Source organism: Vespa crabro, chromosome 6, assembly GCF_910589235.1.
Source record: "Vespa crabro chromosome 6, iyVesCrab1.2, whole genome shotgun sequence".
NCBI lineage: Eukaryota > Metazoa > Arthropoda > Insecta > Hymenoptera > Vespidae > Vespa > Vespa crabro.
In genome coordinates this window covers 2,831,839-2,849,240 of record NC_060960.1, presented here as the reverse complement: position 1 = coordinate 2,849,240, position 17,402 = coordinate 2,831,839, and the positions used below count along the sequence as shown (strand labels likewise).

Here is a 17,402-nt window from a genome sequence, read left to right as displayed (position 1 = left end):
GAAATCGAAATGAATGTTGGTGGCTGTCATACAAGAAGGAAAAAATACGCGGTCGTTCACCGCGTTAAGATAGTACTCTTAATTAAACGCCTCGGTTAAAACGTGGATTTCACAACAACGAGCCGGATGCTGACAACTGCAATGTCCACCTAGTAGCCACTTCTGTGCTCGATCTTTTCTTTCTTTTTGTTGTCATCTTTTTTATTTTTCCCTCCTCTCTCTTTCTCTCTCTCTCTTTTTTTGTATTTTATTTCATTCTTTACCACAGTAAAAAGATCTTTCGACATATACATATATATATATATATGCTTGTATGTATGTGTGTGTGTTTCTCTCGTTCTCTTCGTTCATCTAAATCCTCATGAAAATGCCCTCGGGATTCGAAAAAAGAGGACGCACGTTCGTCCTGTAATTTCATCGTTCTCGTCGTCCTCGTTCGAAAATAAAAATCCACTGACGTTACAATTCTAATAATATTCTTCCTGTGATATCGGAGAAAGAAAAAGAAAAACGCAGAAAAGGAAAAGAAAAATAATAAAAGTAAAAAAAGAATCAAGTAGATGGAATAGAAAATAACAAAAATTTCACCTCGAAACGAATTGAACGTATCAATGATAATTCCAATTCGATACAATAATATTTTTTCTGTAAAAAAAAAAAAAAAGAAAAAAAAAAGAAAGAAAGAAAGAAAAAGAAGACGAAAAAGAAAAAGAAAAAATAAAAGAGAGAGGTAAGAAAAAGAAGTGCCGATAAAATTAAAGCATGTATATTTTACCGATAATTGTTTGGACAAGTCAATGGCCTCAACGACAACGATACTTCTCTTCGTTCTCATGAGAAAAAAGAACTTCGTTCAACGGAGTGCGTGTACCATTCGTTTTCTCTCAAAGATATATAGGGTTGTCTCTCTTTAGCTTCCTCCCTCTACCAACAGACACGCGAGTTTAGTCTAGCTAGGGACGTAAATTATATGGACGCTTCCTCTTTCTTTATTTCTTCCTTTTTCTTTCTCTCTTTCTCTCTCTTTGTTTCTCTCTTTCTACTCCCATTCTATTTCTCTTTCTCTTTCGCACAACATGCAAGAAAAGTCGATAACAAAAGAGGACAGAACGTATCGGCGAGTAGTAGGCGTCAGGTGCCGAAACTAACTGCTATTTGTTTTCACAATCGACGAATTATTTCCGCTTCGTGTTCGTCGACCAGACGTTAAAAAAAGAAAAAAAAAAAGTTACGATCTGATACCGTGATATCGTCCAATTCGCTAAACAATTCGATAGTCGCAAAAACAAGTATGATAGTCGACTAATGTGAACGAGTTTTAAAAACGTTATATGAATAATGATCGATTGAAATATGAGATTAACGGAAGGAAATTTTGTCGCAATACATTAATAATTTTCTTATAAGTATTTTCTTATCACTTTTTCCTTGAAAAAAAAAAGTAGATTAATTCGTTTAAATAAAAATTCGAGAAAAGACATTATAAAAACTAATTGAAGACGTTCGATTAATTTTTCATTATAACTAAATAATGTAACTAAATCGTAACTTTAGGTATAAATGACTAATAAAGATAACCAAATATGTTCAGAATGACATAGGATAAGAAATATACAACAGTAATATTAATGGTAATACAAGTTAATAAAAATATGTTATAAATTATGTTCCTACATTTATTAAATTTTTTTTTTTAAGTTCTTATATATTCGACATGCATAATATTGAAATATATTTTAAAAGTGTCAATGGGAAAAATGAAGGCATTTGTCTCTTCGTTTTCGAATTATTTAACGTCGAGAGAAAAGGGAAAAGAGCGATGAGAGACGAAAGATAATTCAGCTCTTCGAAGTTTTCACGATAGATAGAAAAGTTTGTCTCCTTTGTCTCTCTACCTCTCCTCTTCAACCATCACTGCCACTCCTTCGCGCAACCACAGGTCCTCCTCTTCTCTTACTATTTTTTTTTCGCGCCCTCCCCTCTTCGCAACTTATTCTCACGTTTCCTGCGGCATTGCTCTGCCAGCCATTCTCGTATGCTTTATAAAAATTCGTTTGAAATTAGTCGAGTGAAACGACGTGGTTGCACGAGTCCCATAAATGCGCGCCTAAGTGCGAGAACTACACAGCTAACGGTGCAACATAGTTCACAGGTTTTCCTGCATTTTTAGTTCGTGGCGATAAGAAAAAAAAAAAAAAAGAAATTATATATATATAAGAGAAAAAAAATAAAAAATAACGCCTTTTGGTTTTCATTGGAAAGCTAATAAACCCGACGTCGAGAATTTCATTTAAAAAATTTAAATATCCCGTAAAAATAACGAGAAAGTTTGATGTATAAATATCTAAAAAAATTAATTGAAATATTGAATAAATCATTTATGGGATTATAAAAATTGCGCTTGAAGATAGGCAATACTTCCTACTATGTCGATAATGTTGCTTGCGAACGCCATCTATCAGTAAGAAACTTTTTCAAGCCTCGCATGATAGATAAAAAGTATTACAATTATATATAATACATTGCCTATTATAAGGAGCATAAAAAATATCTTGCCTTTCATCGACAAGGTATAAAGGATTGGCTATATTTTAGGTGACTAAAAAAATTAATCGAGCAATAAACAAATTAATTATTAATTATAGCAAATACTTTTCGTAATTTATTAAAAAATGTTCTGTTTCGTGTACGTACGTAAATTTATAAAAGCGACAAAAAATGAGAATCCTTCCCTTCTGAAATCTCAATTTATATACTGCCCTTTTATAGTAATGAAAACTGATAGAAACAACTCGTCGTTCTACTTAAAAAAATTTTACAACAAGTCGAATTGTAATTAACGAATTAGATATTCGGTATTTGTATTCGAGAAAAATGTTACTACCACAACAAAGCGGAATAATAAATCATCGATATCGAAGAGACTTTAAACTGCTTTCGTGCGTTCTACGATAAGAGTCAAGTGTGACGTGAACGTCAATCATTTCAATCGTTGAAAAATAAATTCTAGAAATATTGCAACTAAAAGAAATAGAGAAGGGGAAGGAAATTAGGAGAGAAGCCGAGGAGAATGTGGGTTAATACGTTTCAAAGCTGGTTAGCTCTGTCTCCGTTAATGTCGGTTGTTCTAACGCGTGTAACGCCGCCCGGTCATTATGTGGCTTTGCCTGAGGGACTCCAACGAAATGGAGACCCTCAAACGGCTCGATTTTGCGGCAAAGATAGAGCTGTCTCCTGCTTCAAACTGGCCCAAACCTTCTATCTGTCATCTCTATCTCTTTGTCTCTCTCTTTCTCTCTCTCTCTCTCTCTCTCTCTCTCTCTCTCTCTCGTATTCTCTCTTGTTCACTCTATCACTTTAACTTGTTCAGTCTATCATCGTTAAGCAAAATCCATTCTAACTAAACGCGAGAATCGAACCAAGATGTTTCTTGCTTCATCAGGTCAAAGAGGAACTTCTTGCATCAGGAGAATATAATTTTCTCATAATTTATGCGACGAAATATTCTCTTAAAGTGAGAAAGTAGGAAAAAGAGAGAGAGAGAGAGAGAGAGAGAGAGAGAGAGAGAGAGAGAGAGAGAGAGAAGACAAATGAGGCCTAGCATCCACGTACGATAGGTTCTTGAAAATCTTGATGATGCTCCAGCTCTCGAGATCAATCGAGATTCCTCATCGATCGGTTCACGTCCATATGTGTATTGTCGAGTCTCGGTAGGAGCTTGATAATTGATTTCGCGATTACGTGCCTTGAGACGATGACAGAAAAGTGGACTCCTACGTGTTAACTTCGAAGAACTCTTACCTCGAATTTTTTATACAACACCTACATGTTATTTTACTTAACGACGTCGAAACTCGAAATTAATCAAGTTTTTCCATTTAAAAAGGATAAATTATATCGTAAATGATTTTAATAAATTTATTATTAGATCTTTCTAACTAAATTAATGAAATTCTATATATATATTGGAAATATCTTTTTCCTAAAAATACATAGTTCCCCTATGGATTTGCGAGAACATTCGAATTGAACCAATTTACCGTGCTAAAATTTCTCGTAGTCGAGGAAATTTCAATGTACTATAATACTGTCGGCACTACTAGCGGCTCAGTTTCCTCAACGATCGAACCTACGCTGACGTAATACCGAACGCCTTCTTTCATTAGATTTCATTAAATCCCTTCGCTTTTCCCGTCGCGTAACTGTTGCCCGTGGACAGAATATTTTATGGGCATGCAAAATACCGTCGAGCTTGCTCAAAATCGAAAAGACGTTCCTTTAATCTCATCTTTAAAGGAACATTTGAAGTTCGAGAGCATGGATCTGCATTTTATTATTTCCCCCTAGTTTTAATTGCAAACGACATAGAATGTTATAGGTATACAATATATTATCGTCTGTAATTATCCTTTTTTTATAAAAAAATATAAAATAAACTTTTATAATATAACTTTTCTCCGACATAACGATGTCACGTAAATAAAATTAATGTTAAAATTATATCAACGTCATGATTAATAATATTCTTCATTGATCAAATTAATATTGGTACAGCGAAGAATTAAAATATAATAAAGTGTAAATACGATACAATATATTATTTATCATCAAATAAATTCTATATAAATATATGTTGCGACCGAAGGATCAAACCTTTTTTTATACTTTTTGTTTTATCTAACGAGATTAGAAACGAAACAGATGTAATCGTAAAGATTTTATAGGCATTTCAACGTGTACGTTTAACACTTGAAATATGTAATAATAATAATAATAATAATAATAATAATAATAATAATAATAATAATAATAATAATAATAATAATAATAATAATAATAATATATATAGATGAGCAATCGCTAAATACATACATCATTTTCTAACAATAAAAGAAAACTACTACTATGAATACTATGATATTCGATGTTCGAAAGAGTAAAACAAAAAAGAAAATAAAAGTTTAGAAAATAAAAAGAAAATAAAAAATTAGGCCAAATACTGACAAAGACCGGTTATTCCGGGTATCCGAATACTCAAGTAAAGATATTCGGAAAAATTAATAATACAAATCTGATAAATTTACAAATATATTTTATTAAGGATCACACCATTCACTTTACTTGATTATAAATGCTTGAAAATATTTTTAGTTTAAAACCAAGCTAACTGTCTATTACCTGAGAATATTGATTTATTCGTATTTTTATATTAAAATAAATATATCTAATCGTAAAATAATTAATTGTTTTATAGTTTTGTTATTTAAAAGAAAAAATATGGATTATCGGAAACATTGTAAATATCCGGTTAACATCCGGATAGATTATCTACTCTTGTAAAACATACCCGGATATTTTTTATTTACCTAGATATTTTATCGAGTACCCGGATATCTGACGTAACGAGTCGCGGGCAGTAACAGTTCTAATTAAAATGTTGTTCATTTTTATTTTTTCTTTCATTATAACATTAGTTCATATTGTTAAATCAATCAAAATTAATATAAATTGTTAACAAAATAATATTTATGACGTAAGTTTGAGAATAAAATTCGAAATGTGTCAAATTTGACACAAGGGTTTCATAAATCTAATTTTAAAGCTATTGATTAACCTTTCGATATATTTAACAAATCAAATCGATCTATATACATACGTAGGATAATAGCTATCGTTAAAATATGGATACACAGAGTTGTAAGCGTTTTATAAAGAGCACTAAGAGATGGATAGAAAGAGAAGGAAAAAAGAGAAAAAGAAAAAAATAGAACCAAAAGCGATCGATGAAACTGTAAAAGAGAAGTGATCATCGAGAGAGGAGGCTCGTTAGTTTCCGCTTTGAAACATTCCATGCATGTCGCTAAAATCACCAACCGTTGTTACATTGGCACGCCGATTCGAAATATCCCTACATCGGTCCTCTTGCCTTCAAAAAACGATAAAAAGAAAGAGAAAGAGCAAAAAAGAGATAGAGAGAGATAAATAGAGAGAGAGAAATAGAAAGAGAGAGAATCTCGACTTGTATCTTTCTCATCGTGAGCTATTTTTTCATGTTTGCTTTTACTACTACTTTCTCTTCTCCCTCCCTCCCTCTCCCTCTCCCCCTCTCTCTCTCTCTCTCTCTCTTTCTTTTCGTCATTTCTTTTGACTTAACGTAAAAGCTTCGAAACCTTCGTTGCGTTTATAATCACAAGAAAAGCTCGAGATTTTCTTACGGCTAGCTCTAAGTCCTCGATCTTTTAAATCGTCAAATGGCTGACCGGGTTTAAAGCTCTCGGACTTTAAACGTTGAATCGATCTGTTAATCGTCCTTTCCTTTCTCTCTCTCTCTCTCTCTCTCTCTCTCTCTCTCTTTCTCTCTTTCTTTCCCTCTCTGTCTCTCTCTTCTTATCCAGTTACGTGACATTCTCCGTTTATATTGGAAAACTCGTATAAGCCGGCGAATAAACGCGTGTGAATGAATCGAATATATTTGCCAAAATTATGATCTCGTTAACGTCCGTCTAAAGAAAGCGAAAAAAGGAATAATGATATAAGAAATTTTAAACCAAAACGGAATAATTAAAACGGACTTTTTCGTAACCTGATGCTCCTAATATTTTTAATAAAGAAGAATAAAAGAAGAGAGAAAATCAGTATTAAAACGAAACGTAGATCACGATGATAAGTAATAAATAAATAAAAAAATTTAATAAAAAATAATACTGAAAGAGAGAAAAGGAGGGAGAGAGAGCAAGAGAGAGAAAGAGAATGTATAAAAATAAAAAAGATATTAAAATAAAAATACACGAATGAAGTGACGATAAAGATCAATAACTTACATATAATATATAAAATATAAATCGTAATGATGAACGAACGATAAATTATATATATAAAAAAAAATAGAAAAAGGAGAAAGACAAAAAGAAAAAAATTGAAAAAGAAAAATAACCAAGAGAAAAAATACCTATATAGATGAAGATAAAAAAGGAAAAAAAAAGAAAACAGAAGGGGAGAGAGAGAGAGGGAGAAAGAGAGAGAGAAGAGATTAACATTGAAGTAGACGGATGAAGTGAGTACAAAGATCGATAACTTATCGATGTATAACACGTTAATGACAATTAGCCGAACCGAAGTAGCGCGTTTCCTGTAATTTTCGCGAATGAACTGGCCAAGCCTACGATGTTGTACGTACATACGAAGGTTGATACGTTGGTTTACGATGTTGGAACTCCAGTTTGAGTTAGTAAAGAAGGAGACGGTGGGAGAGAATGAGAAGAGGGTGAGAAGAGAGTGAGAAGAGGGAGGAGTCAGTATTACCTCACTGCTGTTACTGGCGCTCTGGTGATGCTGGTGCTGCTGTAAAAGCAACGACCGGAGCTGACCTGAATCCACGACTGGGGCGATGAAAAGGGAGCAACAAAAGCGGCGAGCTGGACGAGGACGAGAGTGAAAATACGGAAAATAGGCCGTTGTCGGTCCACCCTATATAACACCCCTACTACTACTACTACTATCATCACCACAACCACTACCATCATCATCACTACTACTACTAGTACTACTACTACTAGTACTAGTACTACTAGTACTACTACTACTACTAGTAGTATTACTATTACTACTACTACTACTATTACTATCGTCATCTTCTGTTCACTTCTCTTCTATGGTGGAAAACTCGTCGGACCTATCTGACGAGTTCCATTAAAGTTGAAACTGCAGTTACCGTTCCCTCCGCTTAAATTTACCAACCTTACGGCCTAACCGTAATATCGAATGCACAGAAAATTTTCTATTTCATAGTGGGAAAGAGAGAGAGAGAGAGAGAGAGAGAGAGAGAGAGAGAGAGAGAGAAATACTAAATACGGTGAGCATGAATGAGCAACTGCTACAAGCTTCCAACGTATGTTAATCCCAAGACGATATAAATTTTTAAACTCCTATCTATAATTCTTTAAGTTTTAGGTACGAAATTACTGAAGTTATCGTATAACAGATGAACCTTTAACTGATTAAAAGATTAAAATCTTTATTTTTTTAATAATGATAATATTGAAATGTTACAGGGATAAAGATTTGAAGATGTAAATGTATCGATTCATGATTGATAGCATGTTTCACAATTCCTACAATCGATAAAATTCGATAAGAAAGTTCCGATTGAAACAATAATAACAATAATTGTGCCGATAATGATGACGATAAGCATAGAATCCGATGGTAATCCATTAGAGATCATTTAATGATCATCGAATTTCCAAATACGAAGCAATTATACGAGACGCGTGCCGAAACAAAGAAGTGATTTTGTATCGTCTGTTTAAATGAACGCGTTTAGTTAGACTAGCCAGATCAATTTCGCAATAATAATAATATTAGATAATTTTCTTAACACTTTAAAAAGTCTTGAGAAGTCATCGATCATTCGACTGACGATGATAAATCTGAGAAAAAGTTATGCTCATTTTTTATATGAAAAGAAAAAAAAAATAAATAAATATATAAAAAATAAAAAATAAAAACATTTTATATAACCAATTTATTAATATTTAAAAACAATTTAATTCTTATTTGATCATTATCAATATCAAAAACTTCTATTTGTTTATACCCCTCCCCTTACACTCATTTTAAAATATTTTAATAAAGATAAAAATTTTTCAATTCTTTTTTTAATAAAATATCTCATTCTTGTATAAATAATTATACTTTAAGCGGATGAAACTTTTCGGTTATACATAAAAGTATTTGTGCGGGATTAAACACGTACAAACTTATAAATTTGAAAGGGTATTTGAGAAAAGAGAAAAAAAAAAAGAATTCGTTTGAAACTTAATCCCTCCAGGTCGAAACATTCGACGCGTCGACGAAATTCCAATCGAAACCTTAGAGTAAAAGTTCTACGGCAATTAGATCGGTAAAGTTAAAGAGCGTTGGTTTCTCGAGAAGAAGAAGAAGAGGAAGAAGAAGAAGAAGAAGAAGATAGGTCTCCTCCGTTTTTTCCTTTCTTTTTTTTTCTTTTTCATTTTTTTTTCGCGGCTTTCAAGGAAGAAAAGAATCGGAATTTGTAGTCTTGAACGGGCCGTTGCGAGCTCGCGAGGCACTTTGAAAGTATAATTTTCTGTCGGCTCGTAAAATCGCGGCTTGCTCGTTTGGCCTAATGGGGAAAGCGCCGTTTTTCAATTTGTTCGAGCAATTTCCTTTCCTCATTCCGATTTTTCTGTTCCTTTCTCTCTTTCTCTCTCTCTCTCTTTCTCTCTCTCTCTCTCTCTTTCTTTCTCTCTCTTTCTCGTTATCTCAAAGAATAGTAGAGATACTACTACGTTCGATACGTACACGTGTCTGTAAAATTTGTCTCGAGCTAGCGCATCCAATACGATTGTATTATGGCTGCCCGTAGGTGTCTCCGAGAATGTGAGTTTTATGCGAATAACGATCGAAATAATCGTTCTCGAGCGAATCGAACGATTACCTGGGTAATATATATCATCAGTGTTCTCGATCTATCGAACTAAATCTCGATCGTTTCGATTATAAATTTTCCTCTATTTTTTTTCTTACGAGTTTTATATATGCATCAATATTAATTCAAATCTTTTAAAATTTATTTTTATCTTTTGTAACATCTTGATTAAAAAAAAAAAACTCAATCACCTGTATACGCAATCTTTCTAAAACTATTTCTCTGCATTTTTCTTTCCTTTTTTCTTTTTCTTTTCTTTTTCCCTTCGCCACCCTATCCTCGCTCCTCCCACTAAAAATATGTCTTTAGAACAAGAAAACAAGTAGAAGAAGAAGAAGTGCTGACAGTTTAGAAGTGAACACATTTTTTCATTAGTTCTTCGAAAGAGTACGCTATAGAAAAGAAAAGTTGTAGGTACTATGAGACTACTATAGGTATGTACTACAAGACTGTAATACGATGAGACCAGTTTTCTCGTAAAGGCAAGTTTCATGTTAGTTTACTTCGACACTTTACCTGTGTATAAGTTTCACCTGTGTATAAGAGCCTTATGAAATTAACTATGGGAGGAAAAAATCTCTTACCTTAAGCCGTGTTGCCGCGAGAACGTTCGAAAATGTCGTGAGTGGACGGTTACCTGAAAAGAAAAAAAGACAAAAATGAAAAAAGAATATGTCTACGTGTACCTTAAAGAAAATTTATTATAAAATCTTAGAGAAATTACGAATTATTTTTTATACGATTTATCTATTTGCAAAATAATTTGCAAATTATTTATAAATTAATATTTCGATCAGATTATCGATATCATGATATTTATAGGACAGCAACAAATGGAGAACATTAAAATCATTAAAATTCTTTACGTTAATGAGCCTGTGAAACGATAAAAGAATAGAAAGAAAAAAGATGATAATATGACTAAAATGGACGTAATAAAAGGAATCACGAATTCGAGACACACAGATATGCGCTTTCACGTCTCGTACTTAATAAAGAGGTATACCTTGAAGGATATATTACGTACGAAGGATAATGGTTGATGAAATTGTGATCGTAACGCTGTAGAAGCATTATCATGAGGTAGTAAACAACGTTTTAAGAACATATAAATCAAGATATGTTCCAATGCCAACGAAGACGAATCTTTCTTGTCTTTTTTTTTTCTTTTATAAGACCGTATCGTCAATATTGTACATTTCAAAAAGTGAAAATGAAAATTTTTATAAACAATTAATATTTTAATTAGTGATGTCACCAATATATGAACGATGAATAAGTCAACTAAGACATTATGGCCGACAGTTTTCTTTATCTAATTAGCTTTAGACCTTTCATAATAATTTACAAGAGTTTTTAATAATAACAAAGATATTTGATAGTAACAATACACAAAAGAACATATCCATAGTATTTATTAATAATTAAGTTTAATAAATATTAATAAATACTTAATTAATTAATTAAATAATTAATTAATTAATTAATTAAGTATTTATTAATAATTTATAAGAAAAAAAATATGTATAATATTACAGTTATCTTTTATGATATTCATCGAAACAATTTAGGCAAAATTGTAGCGTTTCAGACCGAGTAGTTCTTTTTTACATTTCTTTTAACTGTTCGCCAATCTACAATGTCTGCTTGTCTCATAATAAAAACACACACATACACACACATCATACACATACGTCCAATTATTTTTTATTTTTACATTTTTCATTAACTATCAAATTGTATATTATACTCTGGTGCATACTAACAGTGATATTATTTTGATAAAAATTTTTAACTAAAAATTTCTTAAATCTTGTGATTTTAATTTTTTCGAAACACGGATTTAGGTCTCACAGGTAACATCTCTACTCACTTTATGCTGAGAGATCGTCAACGTGTAATAAATCAACGTTTCTCAACATACTTTTAATAAAAGTCAAAGGAAATGTATGTAAATGTATGTGTATAAGAGAGTGAGAGAGAGAGAGAGAATGAGAGAGAAAGAGATAGAGAGAGAGAGAGAAAGCACAGTAATAAAATCATGTTTTTAGTCTGATACAAATGTATATGATCAAAGAATTCCAGTAGTAATACTACATTCTTAGTCAGACATTTATACATGTATGATTAGACAATCACAGTAAAGTATGATTAGATGCACACATAGATGTTCACGTCTTCAATCGGATATATACATAGATAAAAGATTAAGCGATCGAAGTAATAATACTATGTTTTTAATCAGACATATACGTATAAGATTAAATGATGAAAGTAATAATGCTACGTTTTCAGTCAGACTTACGTGCATTTATGCTGTGAGCTATATCGCGAGTAGTATTGCTACGCTTTTAGTCAGACGTGGATGCATTAATATTTAAGCGATTCCATTTGCAATAGTATATTTAAATTAGACATATGGAATATACTTAAAGATGAGTGCATCTAATAGTAACGATTCCTTTTTCTTTTTTTGTTTTTTTTTTTTTTTTTCATCAAATAAGAGAAAGTAAAGAAAATAAACTTTCCCTATTCAGTCCAAAAAAGAACAGAACGTAAAAATTTTTATAAAAAAATATTGAAAGGTGAGATAGGTGATCTTTTTTTCTTTTTTTTTTTTTTTTTTTGTTAAAATTCTATTAAAGAAAATATCCGTGAAGATTTGATGATTCTCGAAATTTATAAGGACTAATAAAAAAGAAAAAGAATAAAATAAAAAAATTAAATAAAATAAAATAAAATAAAATAAAAAATAAAATAAAAAATAAAAAAATACCCCCCGAAGAAGATATTTCGAAGTGGCTGCTGAATGTAAAACGGTGCTGACGCTTTAGAAGCGGCATTCTCAACGATTCTCAGAGATTCGAGAAGATACCGAAAACGCAAAACCCACAGAAAATCGATATTTTTCATTTAGCTTTACATCTCATGCAAAAACGGAAAGTTCCGTACAACGAAACTCTCTTGCATTCTTTACAAATGTCTCGATTCAAACAGGAGCTTTCAAATACGGTTTCGTATGTAGCGCGTGTATTGCATGCGCAAAGTAGAAGACACACGAGCGATGGGTTAGCACAAACACGCTCCAGTTCTGAATATTATCTGGCTGAATTTATCGATTTCTCTTGCGCATACGTTTCACTGGATTCAACTATCGTGATTCGTGAGAATCGCGTGTTGATCCGTACCAACTGATCGGAATTACATTCGACCGAATGACTCTGATGATTCCTTTTTTTTTTGTCTATTTTCCTGTGTGTGTGCATGTGCTTTTCTCTTTTCTTTCATTATTCTTCGTTTATCTTCGTTTATCTTCGTTTAAAAGAAAGATCGAGTCATTTGCAAATTACAAAGAAATCAATAATTTTTTGACGTTACATTCCTCCATCCTACTTTCATTCTATACGCGATACCTATACAAATCATCATTGTAACTGTAATTATTATTAATATTATTGCTCTTGTATTATTATAATTATTGTTGTAATTTGAATAATATCCAAGAATCTATCATTATTCTTTTATGACCACACTCTTTCTCTCACCAGATTTTACTTTCTTACATATTTTCTTTTTTTAAAACTACATATAAACTTATTTCAAATATCCTCCTCAAAATATCACAAGTATAATAAATCAATACACGTAAAAGAAGTTATAAGTTCTATTTAATTTTACTTTTTGTCCAAACATAGCACTCGATTTTATTACGAATAAAAATTTCGAGGGCCACTTCGTACTTCAAATAAAAAAAAAAAAAACAAAAAAAAGAAAGAAATAAAAATGTTTCATTTTTTGTTTCTTCTTGAGTGAAGTGCGAATTTTAAAATTGTGCTGAATTGTTCTAAAAACAAATATTGAAATGTAGAAAAAAAATTCTGTTAAATAAATCTAAAAAAAAACGAAATTTATAAAAAATATAAAATATAAAAAGAAGAAAATAGAAAGAAAAAAGAAAAACTATATGAGCTTTAACGAGTATTCCACTGAAGGAAAAAAAAAAACTAAAAAAATCGAGGCCTTAAGTAATAGACTCTTTTACGAAACAAAGTACGGCATCTACTTTGAACGTCAATTTTACGTAAAAGAAACAGCTAAAACTGATAGCTCTCGTTAATGTTAAAAAATAAACAAAGCCGTGAGACGAACGTTAGAATAAATTTGCACATCTCGCTTACTCGACTTTTTACCGGCTATATTTTTTTGCTATCCCTGGCGAGGCTAACGTACGTCGCTCATAATTCATTCTTCATTTCCTTTTCCTTCTTTTGCTTCTTCCTCTTTACTCTCGTTTAAGACGACTGACATCGTGCTCGGTGTGTAAGAGCGTCGACGACATAAAAGAAAATAAAAGAGAAAGAAGAAAGAAAGAGAGAGAAAGAGAGGAAAAAGAGAGGGAGAGAGAGAGAGAGAGAGAGAGAGAAAGAGAGAGAGAAAGAAAAAGATAAACTCGACAGATAAAACCGATATGACCGATTACAAGCGACGAAAGATCGATCATTCCGAGATAAACGATTTACAGTCCGTACGTACGTATCTACCTACATACATACATATACATGTACGTATAAGAGTGGTCGTTGATAGGACGACGTTGAAATCAACGAGAAAAAACAAAGAGAGAAAGAGAGAGAGAAAGGGAGAGAGAAAGAGAGAGAGAGAAAGAGAGAGAAAGAGAGAGAGAGAGAGAGAGAGAAAAGGAGAAAAAGATAAAAGAAATGCAAAAAAGATAGAAAAAAGAATATCTCATTCGGAGATGATATCCGATGAAACTCGACATTAATCGAGCGAGAACTCTGTGACGGATTATTAGACTGTAAAATTAATTCGACCATTCGAAAAGTTCTCTTTTTATCACAGACATACACATACACGCACACACATTGGTAAATACATAGAAGAAAGACAAATTTCACAAGCTTTAACCACCATGACCGTCGGCATGAATAATTTAACAGGCAGGCTCATGCCATCTTGCAATAAAATTGCACGGTCCTCGGTATAATTAACCGAACTCATTAATGTTACACCGAGAAATGCTTCTCTATCTTTCTCTTTCTTTCTCTCTCTCTCCCCTCTCTCTCTCTCTCTCTCTCTCTTTCTCTTCTTCTTCCTCTCATATAACAGACTGAAGCTCGTCGTCGTTGCAGACACTTTTCACGAGCGGTACGGACGCAGGTGTTGCGCGACGTCTAAACTCGCGGGCAATTAATATGAAGTGGCAGAGAAACTTCACTTTAATGTCTTCAACTAGAAACGGCGAAAGTTTTAGTAAATTCCGAGTCCAAGAAGACACTGCGTACTGCGGTCTTATCCGGTTTGAGTGAAAGACTTTCTATTTGAGTAAACGTTTATTCGATAGGAACGTGCACCTGAAACTGTGTATAACAAAGTGTTAAAGGTTGGTAGTTGTTAAGAATGAGATAAGGTATAATAACGTTTAGAAACTAAAAGCACAAACTTGAACGAATAAAATTAACGAATCGTCTAGTATTTACGTCCAATTTATTGTGTATCCATCGAGATAAAATAAAAATAAATCGTTCTTAATTAACAAATAAATAAACGAATAAAATTAACGAATCGTCCAATATTACGTCCAATTTATAGCGTTTATCAAGATAAAATAAAAATTAAGTCCATATATAATTGGTGGGTGATCGTTAAAAGTAAAACCGTAGATAGGAGTGTATAGACCAAACGGAAATTTGAACGAATGAAATTAACGAATCGTCTGGTGTCACGTCCAATTTACTACGTTTATGGAGATACAAAAAAAAAAAAAATATATATATATATATATATATATATATATATATATATAAAATAAAAAAAGACTAAAGAATTCATGAAATCGTTGAACGATCAAGAAACGTATTCAATTGATCTCTATCTCTGGCTTTTCGATATTGAAAAGATTGATAAAGGCTTCAGGATGTTCTCCTTTGACTCCCGATCCTCATATCGCTCAATCGTGTGTGTGTGTGTGTGTGTGGGCGTTCGTGCGTGCGTGTAAAATAGAAAATCCAATAAATATTAAATACCAGAGGTCTTGGTAACCAACCAACCAGTCGGAGATATAACTAGTCCTGCCTTACTAAGTTTCACAAACGACGCGTTTGAAATTTTTATACCTTCACATCCACATATATTTCGTATATGTAAAGGGAAGAGTGAGGGAAGGGAGAAGGGAAAAAATAAACAAGTGAAAATGTAAAATTTCATTTAAATGAAATGAAATGACGAAAGCAGACACACGTCCTATACTTTTTCAGTTCCTTTGTCGTCCGTTTACGTTATACAAGGTGTGTTCGAAACACTTGTAACAGATAAACTGTAGACGAGAGTTGACAAGGAAGATGAGAAGGTACGCGAGACTTTATTCTCTTGAAACGCTTTAAGCTTCTCTATTACTTGTCTCTAGGGTGCACTTCGAGGCATTCATTGTAACTTTAGTAAATCTCACCGGCTGTTTATACTACTTACAATTTTCTACAATTGGCTCAAAAACATTCGACCCATTCGACAATTAGAATAAACAATTTCTCAAAGTTTTATCTATTTTCAAATTATTCGTTCGATGGATTGATAAGTTACGTGTTAATTTATATTCATTATGAATCGTAAGAACGAAAAAAATATATATTTCCTCTTTCTTTCTTTTTTCCTTCTACGATAAAAAAAACCCCCTTTGAAATTATTAATAAGATGTAATACAATAATAAAAAAAGAAAAAAGTTTCCAATGTAATAGTTCAATTGAATTTTTTAATCGATAAATACGTCCGATTTGTATTCATCGTAAATTAGAAGGGTGAGAAGATACATTTCTTTTTTCTTTTTTTCTATAACAACGTCCTTTCTTTGAAATTATTAATAACATATAATATAATCATAAATAATTTGAAATCTTTTCAATGTAATATCCAAATTTCTCAATCGATAGATAGATACGTGCAGATTGTGTATTCATCGTAAATTATAAAGAATGGGATATATTTCATTTTGCCTCTACGATAAAATGTGTGTTCTGTCCTTATCATCAATAATATATAATACAATAATAAAACTAATTTGAAAAGTTTCCAAGGTAATAATATTCAAATTTTTCGATCTATAAGTTACGTTCATTTTATATTAATTTAAAGATAGAAGGATGATGTATAACTTTTTATAACGTTCTCCCTTAGATATTATTAATAAAGTATAATATAATAACGGAATTCCTACTATCCTGCGAAGCGTTAAGAAAAAGCGTGGGAGTAGGAGGGGAAAGAGGGAGAAGGAGGGTTGGAAAAAAAATAGAGACTATTAAAATGGCCTGCGGCGGCATAAAACCAACGAAGCAAAAGAATTTTATCCAAAAATAACGTATCCGTCGACTGCTACTCTGTATCGGCCGCTTCTCGGCTTCCTTTGTACCTACTGTACTTTTGTAATCTCTCCGATACCGTTTCTCCGACAATTAAACGAGAATAAAAAGAAGAATTAAAAGCAAAAGGAAAGAAAAAGCAAAAGAAAAAGAAGAATAACCTTACAAACAAACAACAAGCAAAGAAGCAACGAAACAAACAAAGAAAAAGAGGAAAAAAAGAAAAGAAAAGGGAAAAAAGGAAAAAAAGAAAATTCAAAAAATGTCTCTCTCTCTCTCTCTCTCTCTCTCTCTCTCTCTCTCTCTCTCTCTCTCTCTCTCTCTCTCTCTCTCTCTCTCTCTCTCTGTAGTTCTGTATTAATTTCGATTTCCGCATTGCTAAATCGAACGATTTTCAAGCTGCGGTTTCCGATAGGAGTATTCCGCTAAACTAACCGCTGTAAATGAACGCGTTTCAAATAACTCGTTATCTGATTCTCTCTTCCTCTTTCTCTCTCTCTCTCTGTCTTTGTTTTTCTTTTTCTTTGTTTTTATGTTTATACAAAGATACTTTTTGTCAATTCTGTTGTAAAAAAGAAAAAAT

The 17,402-nt window shown here is 32.2% G+C and overlaps 1 protein-coding gene across 4 annotated transcripts in view; it reads right to left on the bottom strand.

Annotated features, from left to right (window-relative positions):
• The window catches only part of LOC124425152 (acetylcholine receptor subunit alpha-like), a 100,143-nt gene that overhangs the window by 67,459 nt on the left and 15,282 nt on the right, over positions 1-17,402 (bottom strand). For all 4 annotated transcript variants that reach the window (XM_046965097.1, XM_046965098.1, XM_046965095.1 and 1 more), the window contains one exon: positions 10,033-10,085. The gene's annotated coding sequence lies outside the window, so the exon portion shown is untranslated. The remainder of the gene's footprint in view (positions 1-10,032; positions 10,086-17,402) is intronic.